This window comes from Bufo bufo, chromosome 2 (assembly GCF_905171765.1).
Source record: "Bufo bufo chromosome 2, aBufBuf1.1, whole genome shotgun sequence".
NCBI classification, from domain to species: Eukaryota; Metazoa; Chordata; class Amphibia; order Anura; family Bufonidae; genus Bufo; species Bufo bufo.
In genome coordinates, this window is record NC_053390.1 from 804,495,337 (window position 1) to 804,510,481 (window position 15,145).

Consider the following 15,145-nt stretch of genomic DNA (forward strand, 5'->3'; position numbering starts at 1 on the left):
CCTGCTGCCCCCTTTGCCATCCTCACCCAGCTCTGAATCCTCCTTCTGCAAATGGCAGGGGGAGGAGCCGGAGCATCTCCTCTCCTACATAGCGCCCCCTACCTCTTACATCCAGTGATGTCAGCTTTGTTGTAGACGTTCTCTTTCCTCATCTTCTCCATTCTGACCGCCATGATGATTTTTCAGCCATCTCCCGTCTCTGCAGAGATTGAGAAACATTAGTTTCCTGCCACCCCCAATACTATACTGCAGAAACAGTACCCCTGGGAATACTACTACCACACAGATAGTGCCCCCAATACTGTGCCCGCTATGCCCCCAATACTATACTGCAGAAACAGTACCCCTGGGAATACTACTACCACACAGATAGTGCCCCCAATACTGTGCCCGCTATGCCCCCTATACTATACTGCAGAAACAGTACCCCTGGGAATACTACTACCACACAGATAGTGCCCCTTAAACAATTATTGGCACACAGTGCTCTAAAAAATAACTGCGCCCAGACACTAATAGTATAAAGATAATGTCCCCCAAAAATAATAGTGCTAAGCTGATACTGTGCTAGGGTGCCCCCAAAGTAACAGTGCCCCCCAAAATCCCACCAATAGAAATAATTCTCTGCCAGAGCTCATTTAGTAGTAATAATGCCCCTATAGTGCCCTAGTAATCATGTTCCTCATAGCCCCCCAGTAGTAGTAAAGCTCCCCATAATACCCCCTAGTAGTACTAATTTCCCTATAATATGACAGTACATGAAATACCCCCGCTTAGTGCCCGCAGTTGAGCTAATGTCCCCATAATGTATGCCAGTATAAAATACCCCTATATAGTGCCCCAGTAAATGCACTCATACTGCTCCTCTCCCCCTTCCCCATAGTGTCCCCCATAATATGCCAGTAAAAAAATGCCCCTTAGTACCCCCAGCAGATGCCCCTATAGTGCTCCTCTCCCCCACAATGTGCCAGTAAAAAAATTCCCCTTCTTAGTGCCACCATATGCCCCAATAGTGCTCCACTCCCTCATAGTGCCCCCAAATAATGCCCCATAGTGCCGCTCTCCCCTATAGTGCCTGCCATAATGTGCCAGTAAAAAATGCCCCCTTAGTGCTACCTAATGCCATAGTGCCCCCCATAATGTTCCAATACAAAAGGCCCCTTTAGAGCCCCCACTTCCCCATAGTGCCCCCAAATAATGCCCCTATAGTAACCCCAGATGCCCCATAGTGCTGCTCTCCCCTATAGTGCCCCCCAGAATGTGCCAATAATTAAAAAAAAAAAGCCCCTTTAGAGCCCCCAGATACCCCCATAGTGCTCCTCTCCCTCATGGTGCCCCCCCATAATGTGCCAGCAAGAAATGCCCCCATAGTGCCAGCTCCCCCCCCATAGTACAAGCCCCCCATAGTGCCAGGCCCCCCATAGTGGCAGCCCCCCCATAGTGCCAGCTCCCCCCCCATAGTACAAGCCCCCCATAGTGCCAGGCCCCCCATAGTGGCAGCCCCCCCATAGTGCCACTTCACCCATAGTGCCAGCTCCCCCATAGTGCCAGCCCTCCCATAGTCCCAGCTCCCCCTATAGTGCAAGCCCCCCCATAGTGCCAGCTCCTACCCCATAGTGCCAGCCCCCCCATAGTGCCAGCCCCCCCCATAGTGTCAGCCCCCCCCCATAGTGTCAGCCCCCCCATAGTGCCAGCCCCCCCCATAGTGCCAGCTCCCCCATAGTTCCAGCCCCCTCTATACTAGTGCCAGCTCCCCCTATAGTGCCCCCCACATAGTGCTAGCTCCCCCAAAGTGCCAGATTCCCCCCCATAGTGCCAAATCCCCCTATAGTGCCAGATCCCCCCCCCATAGTGCCAGCCCCCCTATAGTGCCAGCCCCCCCCATAGTGCCAGCCCCCTTATAGTGCCGCCCCCCATAGTGCCAGCTCCCCCTATAGTGCCAGCCCCCCCCCCATAGTGCCAGCCCCCCCATAGTGCCAGCTCCCCCATAGTGCCAGCCCCCCCATAGTGCCCCCCCATAGTGCTAGCTCCCCCAAAGTGCCAGATCCCCCCCCCCCCATAGTGCCCCCCATAGTGCTAGCTCCCCCAAAGTGCCAGATCCCCCCCCCATAGTGCCAGCCCCCCTTATAGTGCCAGATCCCCCCCCCCAATAGTGCCAGCCCCCCGCAAAGAAGAAAAAAAAAAACAACACTAATGCTTACCTCCATCAGCAGCGATGCGAGCCTCTTCCAGCCTGTGTCCCTGCTGTGTGCTGCCGGGCTCAGGCGTCGCGATGATAATGACGTCATCGCACTGCCTGAGCCGGCCTCTGATAGGCTGCAGGCATTAGTGCCTGCGGCCTATCAGAAGAACAGGGGAGGGACACGCCTCTCCCTCCCCTGCCCCACAGCACACAGCACGGCCGCAATGACATCCAGGGCCGCGCCGCCTGTGGTGATGATCGGCGGTGCGGCCCTGAAGAATAAAAAAATAAAAAAATAAATTTTTTAAGACGCGCGGCCCAGTGGCCGTTTATTTCGGGCGGCCTGGGGGGCAATTGCCTCCCTGCCCCCCGGCCCAGCCCGCCCCTGGTCATCAAGGTCACATCATTAGGGAACGGCTACTGGAAACTGGGGGACCTCAAATGGAGTGGCCTCCCCTTTCTCCATACCTGAATCCCATTGACAACCTATGGGATCAGCTGAGTCGCCGTGTAGAGGCTCGCAACTCTGTACCCCAGAACCTCAATGACCTGAGGGCCGCCCTTCAAGAAGAGTGGGATGCCATGCCTCAGCAGACAATAAGTCAACTTGTGAACAGCAGGAGACGTCGTTGTCAAGCTGCAATCGATGCTCAAGGCTACACTGACATTTTGTGGGGGTATACCCAGCACTGGTGTGGGCTTTTGTTTCAATAAATTGTTTGAGATGAGGAAATCATCATTGCTGCTTCTACTTAAATGCCCGACTTTCATGATAAAATATCACTGGAGCCGGAACTTTTTACGTTTTTCCATAAATTTCACTCGAAAGCCAAATATCCCTAACTTTTTGTGAGTAGTGTATATATAACATATAACTTCATTTTTTTATTTTATTTTATTTTTGTATTTAAAAAAAAAACAACAGCGATTCCACCATTGTCTTTTTGATTCTGTTTCACAGCTTTCACCATGCGGTATTCTCTGGATTAGAATACACGACGGTCATTTTATATATTTTTTTTATTTACTACTTTTGCACAGTATAAACCCAAAATCATTTGTTTTTCTGCTAACGCATTCCAAGGCCTATGACATTTAAATTTTTCTGTCGTTGGAGCTGTGTGAGGGCTTGTTTCTTGCAGGAAAGTTAACTTTTTTGCAACCATTCTCACATCCATACAACTTTTTGATCACTTTTTATTCCATTTCTTTGGTAAACTGGATGAGCAAAAAGCACCAATTCTGGCGTCATCTTTTAGATTCTTATTTATGCTCACCATGTGGGATACGTAACATGATAAGGTTATGATTTTTGTTGTTACAGAGGCAGCCATACTAGTTATGTGAAGTTTTTTATTATATTTTTTTATAGTGCATTTTTTTGTATAAAGGTTTTGCATCTTTTTGACCTATTGTTTATACTATGCAATATTTCTGCATTCCAGTATATTGTGCCTGAGTGTGATACATTGGCTGACCACCTTAGGCCCTGCCGCAAGCTCACATGCATGGCAGATCTGGGAGTCCTTGTTAGGTCTCCAACCATCATGGCAACCCATCGGCACCTCTTGATTGTGTCATGGGGGAGCCAATGTGCTTACAGAAAGAGCCTTCTTGGGCCACTAACCAGCCACTTTTTTCCCCACCTGAACCCTTGTAGACAGAGCACACGACCAAAATCTGAGTAGCTCAATGGTCAATTTCCCTTGTAGACAACACATTAATGAATGTTCATCACCTTCTTAGTAGACTTTCTGTCTATGCCAGTAATTTGTCAGATGGTTGTGTGCTCGATTAAGATGGCGATGACAAGTTAGGATTAAGAAAAGATCATTATAAAAGTCTTTAGGGAATTAAGAATTTATGGAGGCAAATGCCAAAAGACTCCACCCTCATAAACCCCTTGTAGATCCTATAATCTCTTGTAGTTTGGATGACCTCACCATTGTTATGAAGAAGGAGGAGGAGAACACACCCTGGGAAGTTTTAGAACAACAGACATTAACTGCTTAGATGAATGGACCTGAAATTTTGAGTAAAACTTAATAGGAACCATCTAAAGAATTGAGTCACCTTGTTTTCGAGGTTTACTATCTTCCAGTCACCAACCTAATCACTCAATTTTTCTTGGTGGCGATAGGTAGAGATGAGCGAATTTCAGGTTATGAAATTTGTTCACGCTTCGTTTGGTGGTAAAAGCAAAACTGAGTTATGAATTCCATTACCAAGGACCATAATGAGTTATGAATTCTATTACCACGGACCATAACGCATTTCTATGATGGAATGCATAACGGAATGCCTTTAGAGGCACTCCGTTATTCATTGCGTCATAAGTGGAGTCTATAGCCTCATCTCTAGTGAAAGGCATCATGAAACCGCCACTGTTCCTCTAATGTATTAAGACAAATTATCATTAGACAGGTCTACAAAGTCCAATATCACCTTTTATTTATGGTCCACAATGCTAAAATCTTGCTCCTTGCAGACACCTATTGTTGAAGGTTTGTCTGGGGTACTCATGTAGAGTTGGCAACCATCACAGAGAAGGGTAATCAAATGGCTTTCAAATCCACCCACGGTTGTTACCTTATTCACAAAATATAGTCTACCACCATTTTTAGTGGTTTTAGTTTTACTACTTGTAACTGGAGTTGTCTGAGCAGTGGAAGAGCAACTGCATAAGGCCTCTTGCACACGACCGCATGTATTTTGCGGTCCGCAAAAAACACGGATGACATCTGTGTGCATTCCGTATTTTGCGGAACAGAACAGCTGGCCCTTCATAGAACAGTACTATCCTTGTCCATAATGCGGACAATAATAGGACATGTTCTATTTTTAACCGGAACAGAAATACAGAGATACGGAAACAGAATGGACACGGAGTAACTCCGTTTTTTTTTTGCGGACCCATTAAAGTGAATGGTTCTGCATACTGTCCGCCAAATAAAAAAAAGGAACAGACACTGAAAGAAAATACTTTCGTGTGCAAGAGGCCTAATACTGAAATCCAAGTAATACTAAAAACAAACTCATCATGGTAGATGGGATAGAAAGTAGCCATGACCTTGAACTTCATAAAGAGGAGTCCACTTGGGACCTCCTCTATTAGCAAAATAAACCAAGTTATTTTTGTCAGTTCTCCTTCCAAAGGGAAAAAATAAAAAAAAACAGGACTCAAGAGAAAATTGCCCCGATTAGCAGAGAGGCCTTTGTCAGGGTCTTGGGGGTGCTCTTTCTCATAATGGTGACCACCTAGTATGCATGAGGAGTGTTGTAGCCCAGCCAATGCTGCTCTAAATATATGGAAATTAATATCTTACTGCTGCTGGTAACAGAGAGGCTTAGTGTTCTTTTCTTTTTTGGAAGGAAAGCCAATTTGAATATCTTAACCAGAAACCCAAAGGTACGCAAATTAGCTTTCCTAAGAGAGTAACATACCAACTTTCAGACAATTCGAGCATATTTGATGGATTTTTTTTTTATTATTATTAAGCGAATAGGACACGAAACGTATTTCAAAAATTCAATCACCTGTACTACATACTGTGTGTCTTAAGAAATCCATGTACTCCTGGTTACAGTCAGAAGTCTCCACATCCCTTTTGGCAAGAAGGGTCCTGCTCTGCCCAATCCCCTCTGTAAGGCCTCTGACACTCATCCGTGAATCACGGACATGTGCTGTCTCAGGTCCTCCACTGACCGCACACATGTCCTATGATTTCAACGTGTTTATTTACACCTCATGGAGATAGGCATTACTTTGGTCTGTGATGAGAACTAAACAGGCCATCGAAGTCTGCCACATCGTGGATGGCATCCGTGTTGTGTCATGGATCCTTCATGGACAAACCATCGACTATCTTGTCACGGATGTGTGGAAGAGACTTCCAGCAGAGAAGGTCTAGGTTTGCTTCAGTTTGTGTGTGTATATGCGTGTGCATGTGTCTATACAGTACGTGTAGTCGTCCGTTTATGCCTGCATTCGCTATGCAAATATGGAGGTGCACAGCCCCCAGCTGCCTTTATAGCTTACACAGGTGCTGCCCTCCATACGAGTGGCTGTGCATGGTACTGCAGCTTGCCCATTCACAGGTTATGAGCTGCAATACCAGACATGTCACTGTGTTATGGTTCTTGCACATGAACGTATTTGCTTTCCGTGTCCATTCAATTTTTTTTGCGGACCATTTGAAGGGGTTGTCCGGGTTCAGAGCTGAACCCGGACATGCCTCCATTTTCACCCTGGCAGCCCCACTGACTTGAGCATCGGAGCAGTTCATGCTCCGATGCGCTCCTTTGCCCTGCGCTAGATCGCGCAGAGCAAGGGCTCTTTTGTTTACAATCGCACACTGCCGGGCGGAAGCTTCCGCCCCGGCAGTGTGTTCGGTGACGTCACCGGCTGTGATGGGCGTGCTTTAGCGCTGCCCTAGCCGTTTTACTGGCTAAGGCAGCGCTAAAGCCCGCCCTTCCTGGCAGCCCCATGGAGAGCCCGGTTCGTCACCGAATCTCCAAAAAATGCCTTTGCCCTGAGCAATTTAGCGCAGGGCAAAGGAGAGCATCGGAGCATGAACTGCTCCGATGCTCAAGTCAGGGGGGGTCTGCCGGGGTGAAAATGCAGGCATGTCCGGGTTCAGCTCTGAACGCGGACAACCCCTTTGATAGGTCTGCAAAAAAATAAAAATACGGAAGTTACTCCGTGTGAATTCCGTTTCTGTATGTCCGTTCCACAAATAAATAGAACATGTCCTATTATTGTCCGCATTATGGACAAGGATAAGACTGTTCTATTAGGGGACAGCTGCTGCGTTCTTACTGCTCTGTTTTTACGGTTGTGTGCATGAACCCTTTTGGGAAGTGTTGAGGGAAGTGACATATTCAGATATGCATGTGTATGTGTGCCCTGACATGTGTGCATATGTATGTGTATGTGTGTATGTATGTATGTATGTATATATATAGGTATATGTATGTGTATATATATATATATGTGTATATGTGTGTGTATGTGTATGTATATATGTATATATAGGCCCTTCTTCTGGGCCCGTCCAGTTGTGATGTGTTGCACACATAGAGATGTATGTGTGCCCCCTGGGCAGCATGCATCTCTATGTGTGTAAGCCATATGGGTACATATATATCTATGGATGTGGCCCAGACATCTATGGATGTATATGGGCCCCTATAATATAGGAGGGCTTATTCCTGCCCCTATGTTAATATAATGTCCGTTCATATATGCGTATAGATGTGCCCCAAGCATCTATACGCATATATGCCGGAATCCCGCCGAAGTGCGCCTGCCAGGTGGGTGGAGGAGACCGACAGTTGGACAATTATGTCCAGCGTCGGCCTCTACAAAGGACAGAGGATCAATAAGATCCTCTGCCCTTTGTCACCATCTCCGGCCGCGCCGGAGATGGTGCGCCTAACAGAGACATGGGAACAAAGAGTTCCCATGCCCCTGTGAGTGGCTGACCTCCGGCGCTGTAATTACAGCGCCGGAGGTAAGCGTCCGCTTCACAGGCGGGAGGATCAAAGGATCCCCCCCCCTGGAAGCGCGCTCCAAGATCCTCGGGCCGGCGCGGTGACGTCACATCACCACGCCGGCCCACGGGTTGAGGCCGGCGGTGCGCATGCGCACGGCGCCAAGAGGAGGACTGCGAGCGGGCGCCGCGAAGTTTAAATAGACCGGCGGCGCTCCGCTCTGCAGTCAGGTAAGTCCACCAGCAAGCGAGGCATCCCCTGGACAACGAGCCCCCCTGGACAACGAGCATATTACCGCTAAGTATATCCCCCTCCCTATACCACCAACGATATATATATATATATATATATATATATTATCCCCTGCCATATCCTGAGTAACCCCTTATACCACCAACGATCCCCTGTCCCTGATTAACCCCTCATATTCCCTTGCATTCCCTGTAGTCCCCTGATTAACCCCTTATAGCCCCTAACCCTCAACCCACCAACTTCTGTGTTCCCCTATAGCCCCTGGTTTCCCCATAACCCCTGGTACCTTCCCCTGCCCTGAGCCTAATCCCACTGTGTTCCCCCAGGATCCTACCCCTGACACCCCTTCCCGGCTGCCCTGCTTATCCCAGACGCAGCAGTGTCTGGATTTACCCCTTGTTATTCCCGTAGGGAGAGTATATTGATAGGATTGGGTGGGCTTCTGGTAAATGTATGCATCTGTATTATAGTTAGATACTGGGGAGGAATTGGGATTGTGTTAGCGTAGACAGAACCGTATTAGTGTGTGTACTTACATTGCTGTGGGTTGCCATAAACTATATATACCTATTCCCTTTGATATAGATATATATAGTTGGAAACATAAATCCGTCATAGTAGTAAGGCGCGACAGTAATAGTTGTAGTGTATTGTTGGTACTGTATTATTAGTGTATTATGTATGTTATGTTCAGTAAGGATTAATAAATACTGTCATATTTATACCTATTGTGTAATGTGTGGTTACTAGCGGTAGTTAGTAAGGCGCATGCAGCTAGTTTAGTGGTTAGTGTAAGGCAATCAGTAGCGATTTGTTGTTAAGTAAGGCATAAATAGGCGGAGTTATCATAAGACGACCCACCCCTATTTATGAATACTAATTATTGAGATTTGCATAAATACCAATAATTAATATCCCCTTTAACAGGAAGTAATTAATATTAAGTGGGGTCAGACACCAATACACTATTCTAACAATATTTCCATCATTGCTGAGAAAGAAGTTTTAGTATATGCAAATGAGCCTCTAGGAGCAACGGGGGCGTGGACGTTACACCTAGAGGCTCCACTATCTGCAACTGCTGCGCCCTCTTCACTTTGATTGACCCAGGTGTGAGCACGTTTACAATGCCTTACCCGGTCAAAGTGGAGAGGGTGCGGTATTTGCAAAGAGAGCAGAGCCTCTAGGTGTAATGGCAACGCCCCCGTTGCTCCTAGAGGCTCATTTGCATATAATAAAACCTCTTTTCTCAGCAATGCGGGCACATATAAACAGGGGGCCAACACAGATGTCTTCAGCTGCCAAGCACCCATGTAACAGGTCAGCCGGTGTCATAGGTACAGATCTGCTGACAGATGCCCTTTAAGTCCATATTTTGGAATGCAATCTCAATACCGGCCAACAACCAATTCATTTGTCTTCTCACATTAAACAGATAATTGACCGACTCCCGACCGTATTCACACACAAAAGCCGTTTTCCGAATTTCTTCTTTATTTACAGTTCAAGTCAAATCACATGCAAAACAGTTTTCTTCTTTCATATGAATACCGTAGTTAGCAAAAAAAAACACAGTATTTAATAGAAATTAAATATACAAAAATATAGCTTACAAAAAAAGTGAGTTTTTTTATTTACGTTTTAAAAAATATTCTGCTGCAGAATTTTCTCTTTAGTGTACAAACACGTCTATGAAACCGAGAACCTGAGGTCTCACAAACAAAAAAACAAAAAAAGCACTGACTGAACAATAGAACATTGGACTGAAGGACAAGTAAACGCCGCAAAATAAAGGGGGGGGGGGGGGAACATTTCTTCAGTATAAAACACTATATTAGGAGTTTCCTGTAGGCCTCATGCACATGACCGTATGTATTAGTCTGCAAATGGCAGATCCACAAAATGCGGTCCGTGTTGCATTCGCCTTATTTGCGGACCCATTGACTTCATGGGTCTGCATTATGCGGACACGTGTAGGCCATGTTCCATCTCTTTCGGGAATGGACATCCATATGTCCGTTCTGCAAAAATATAGAACATGTTGTTTGCAAAATGTGGGCTAAGGGCTCATTGAAGAAGTCAGTGGGTTCAGAAGAAAAAAGGTCGGACAGCACATAGACCGCATCTATATTTTTGCAGACCCGCGATTTGCGGCCTGCAAAAAACAGATACAGGCATGTGCATGAGGCCTAATCTCGCGACACCGAGACTTACTGAACACGTGACGGTATATAAAAAGGTTATTTCGAAACACAAAAATACAGAGATTTATTTTTTTATTTAATTTAAATAATAATAAATAAAAAGGGCCGCGACACACGTCATTGCCCCGTCATATTCTTCTAGAGGGTACAAACTAGGAATGATGGATAGATTAAGTCATTGGCACCACCGTTCATTTTAAAAATTCTAGATACCACTCCCACCAGGCATAATAATGGAGCACAGATTCATACTCCGTTCGATAGCGGAGTTTTTTTATGCTCATTGTTGACTCTGCTGAGTGACATTAGCACATAAAATGGCTGTCACTCAGTCTTAAACAAAAAAAATAAAATCTGAATATTTTCACTAGATCAACTTTGAATGCGTTAATACTGCCCCCTATGGGCGCTAGCATAGATACAAAGGTCTAGGAAAGGAAACTCTCTCTCCCTCTGTCTGGAATTGCCCTTTAAAGTGTTAATTGGTGCACTATTCACGTGGCCAGGGACTGGACCTATCATCACTATTGATAGGAGACTAAGTGACATTTATTGGACAGGTCATGTGACCTTAAAGGCTTTATAAAAAATACAGGGGAGGAGGGACAAATCTATTGTCTGTACATCACAGTGGCAACACTTTTGTTTCGATTACCTGTACACAACCATGAAGGCCAGTCATGAACCCGCAAAAGCACTGTAACCCATTACAAAAGGAAACCGACACCCCCTTACTTTCTGACAGATTGGTTCGGCCTACAAAATGGCTGCCTCCATTTGTGTGGCAAAGATACAATCAACCAAACCATTTCCGCATAATACTAGTTAGGCAGCTTTCCCAGTGAAGTTATCCGACTAGTGTCCAGTTAATATTCTGCTAGTTAAAGATTTTTTATTTTTATTTTTTTTACACCACAAGATGGCTGCCACCATGGTCCATTTAAAGGGACAAAAATTGTCAACCGATTTGACCAAATGACGACGACTTTTTTTTTATTTTTCATGATGAGACACCGCAAAGAAAATAAAAATACTAATATAATTGGCTAAAGTCACCAGAGGGCTGATAATTCCAAAGAGATCCAACAAGTACCAATACCAAAAATACCCTAAAACCCATTATATACTCTACAGACATCTTCCTATAGGCAAGTATGAACACTCGACTATTTAAATCACTCCGGCACGACTAGAAATTTACCAGTACACTATACTTAACCAATCACCATGGGCGATTCATATGGAATCAAAAAGCTAAAAAACACTTGAATTTTTTTTTCTCTTTTTTATTTTAAATTAAGGATGGCTCATCCACTGGAGTAGCATATTATGGATTGAAAGAACAGTACCAAAGCTGTAGATACTGTACATCATGGATCAAACAATCCAAAAAGTTTGGTCAATATTTTATTTAATTTTTTTGAATTATTTTTTTTTAAATGGTCAGTGCTTAGAAGTGCTCACAGATTAATTAGGCTATTACTTATTCTGAAATACCTAAAAAAGGGTGGATGCGTTTGAGGGTGGGACTCCATAAACTGAGGGCCCCAGGGAGTACAACAGGCAGGGACTGTACAGCTCAGCAACCCCAATGGCACTTGCTGGGAGATTTGTGTAACTGAAATCTACAGAATGAAAATGGAGTTCAATGAATGAACGGGAATGGACGCGTAATACCGCGACGCGGAAATCCACAGCACTGTCAAAGTACTAACAAAATTGGTTAATATTGGCAATAGAAATCTATATAACGTACATCTAGACCAAATCTGCATAAAAAGCTGAGTCATTTGCATTAGTTATCCTGTACTGATCACGACTGATCAATTATATAAACCTGCAGAGCTGCACTCACAATTCTGCTGGCTGATACTACATGTGAAGTGGCACAGCTGAGCTCCTTTAATGCTGGGGAAAAAGTCACATTTTCCTGTGTTAGTTTACCGTATAGTGTCTGGTGTAAAGACAACGCCTCCCAAGCAACACATTACCAAAGCAAGCTCTAGGCAGACACTGAAAAAGAGGGATTATTGTGAGATATAAAAAAAATGCCTGCAGAATTGTGAGTGCAGCTCTGCAGTATAACACAGGATAAGTAATGTATGTACACCGTGACCCCACCAGCAGAATAGTGAGTGCAGCTCTGGAGTATAATGCAGGATGTAACTCAGGATCAGTAATGTAATGTATGTACACAGTGACTCCACCAGCAGAATAGTGAGTGCAGCTCTGGAGTATAATACAGGATGTAACTCAGGATCAGTACAGGATAAGTAATGTAATGTAATGTATGTTCACAGTGACTGCACCAGCAGAATAGTGAGTGCAGCTCTGGGGTATAATACAGGATGTAACTCAGGATCAGTACAGGATAAGTAATGTAATGTATGTATACAGTGACTGCAACAGCAGAATAGTGAGTGCAGCTCTGGAGTATAATACAGGATGTAACTCAGGATCAGTACAGGATAAGTAATGTATTTACACTGTAACTCAACTTTTTATGTAGATAAATGGCATATGTAAACTTTTGTTTTTGCATCCATCACATTTCACACCAATAAGCTTTTTACAGCTAAAAAAAAAGTGCCAAATAAAGTGAGGCCTTTGAGACAAAATACTGGAAAGAACACAATGGGACAGACTAGATAATAGACTTTATCCAGGCTGAAAGATTTCTGAAGAAACCATTATGAAAATCGATGTAGAACAGGGCATGTGCAGGACCTTATGTGCGAGGTCATACGATTAGGCAGAGCCAGAAGCAATTTCTGCAGCTAAAGGAATAGAGAAAAAAAACAAACAGCTACCCAATTTCAAGAATAGCGCCACCATTATCACCTGGCAGCACGCGGTATTACCGCTTAGTCTCATTAATCTCATTGTAGTTGAGCTGCAATACCACACGGAACCTGTGGACAGGCGTGGCGCTGTTTATGGAGGAAAACCGGTTTGGTTTTTAATTCCAGACAAGCCCTTTTAAGCAGCCGAGAACCGTTTTTACCATTTGTAAGAGTCCCACTCCTCCTCCTCCCAAAATTATAATACATTCTCATGAAATTGTAATTTAAGGCGAATCAAAAGTCAGGAACCAAAACATTTTGGAATCTTCGAGGTGAATGCAATATGGGGCAGGTCTAAGGGCTCTTTCACACCTGCGTTGTTGTCTTCCGGCATAGAGTTCCGTCGTCGGGGCTCTATGCCGGAAGAATCCTGATCAGGATTATCCTAATGCATTCTGAATGGAGAGAAATCCGTTCAGGATGCATCAGGATGTCTTCAGTTCCGGAACAGAACGTTTTTTGGCCGGGAGAAAATACCGCAGCATGCTGCGCTTTTTGCTCCGGCCAAAAATCCGGAACACTTGCCGCAAGGCCGGATCCGGAATTAATGCCCATTGAAAGGCATTGATCCGGATCCGGCCTTAAGCTAAACGTCGTTTCGGCGCATTGCCGGAGCCGACATTTAGCTTTTTCAGAGTGGTTACCATGGCTGCCGGGACGCTAAAGTCCTGACAGCCATGGTAAAGTGTAGTGGGGAGCGGGGAGCAGTGTACTTACCGTCCGTGCGGCTCCCCGGGCGCTCCAGAGTGACGTCAGGGCGCCCCAAGCGCATGGATCATGTGATCACATGGATCACGTCATCCATGCGCATGGGGCGCTCTGACGTCATTCTGGAGCGCCCGGGGGAGCCGCACGGACTGTAAGTATACCGCTCCCCCGCTCCCCACTACTACTATGGCAACCAGGACTTTAATAGCGTTCCTGGGTGCCATAGTAACACTGAACGCATTTGGAAGACGGTTCCGTCTTCAAATGCTTTCAGTACACTTGCGTTTTTCCGGATCCGGAGTGTAATTCCGGCAAGTGGAGTACACGCCGGATCCGGACAACGCAAGTGTGAAAGAGGCCTAAGGCTGCAGGCATCACAGAAAGTGAGGACTTCCATATCCTTCAAATGGTTCACCTCCACAGGTGACTACTCTGCTGCTCCGTGCTCTTGAGATCAGGGTGGTCACCTTCTATTCTCGGCCTCCAACCCCCACCATTTTCCTCCGAAATTGAGATGATGTTTGACTGGTTCCTGACAAAACCCCTTGGGTAATATTATGAGACTCCTCTGTGCCAAGAAGGATCACGGGTCACCCTTCTTATACATCTTAAGTGCTCTAGTTTGTATACAGTGAAGGCAGACGACATGACGGACCCGATAGCAATATATAAAAGGGCCAGTAAATATTAATCTAAGAACCTGAAAAAAAAAATTTTTCTCTCTATTGACAGTTTTTGAAAAATATAAATTATACCGTCTGTTATCATATTAACCGTTTGAGGGGCCTGGCATTGACACTCTTGCCAACAGAGCCTGGTATGAATGATTAGGGGTTATAAAAAGGATTACATTTCCTAAGTGCCACTATCTTTAATGCACTTCACAAATTTTGCAGGTACCGGGTGAGTTTAAGAACTTCCTGTACAAGTCCCCTTTAAAATGTGAAATTTGCCTTTCAATAGCTTATTCCTGTATAGAATTGTCGCTACTCTCCCGGCAGGGGACAGTGGGCCTCGACGGTAACCACCTCTTTATTCTCTCGGCTGTGGTAAATACATGAATGCTGGATGAGCGAAGGAACCTCGGGGGAGTGTCCTTTAAAACTGGAAAACTGATTTGTAGCCCCTATCAACCAATAAGATTGATGTTTTCCTTTTCCAAAGGGCTCTGAAAAATGAAAGGTGGGATCCGATTGGTTGCCATGGTTTCGCATTGAGACCCAGTTTTGACAAATCTCCTCCAGGTGTCAGAGCACAGTGACGGGAAGTGTTGTCAGAGGGACACAAAATGAATTACAATAACTCGTATGAGAATAAGATATTAAAAAAGCGTTTTCACATATTTAAACTATGACGGGGGTGGGAAGGGGTAATCGATTTTGGAGCTCCCTTTAAATCTGACGTGTATAGCCTTAATTCATAGCCAATGAAACACAGGAATTTTTTGGGGGTCCTTCCAACGT

At 45.2% G+C, this 15,145-nt stretch overlaps 1 long non-coding RNA gene across 1 annotated transcript; it reads left to right on the forward strand.

Annotated features, from left to right (window-relative positions):
- Positions 1-9,409: 9,409 nt before the first annotated feature.
- Positions 9,410-12,220, forward strand: LOC120990479. Its single transcript, XR_005776425.1, has 2 exons — positions 9,410-10,029; positions 10,067-12,220. It is a non-coding gene; the product is annotated as an uncharacterized LOC120990479 (long non-coding RNA).
- Positions 12,221-15,145: the final 2,925 nt, after the last annotated feature.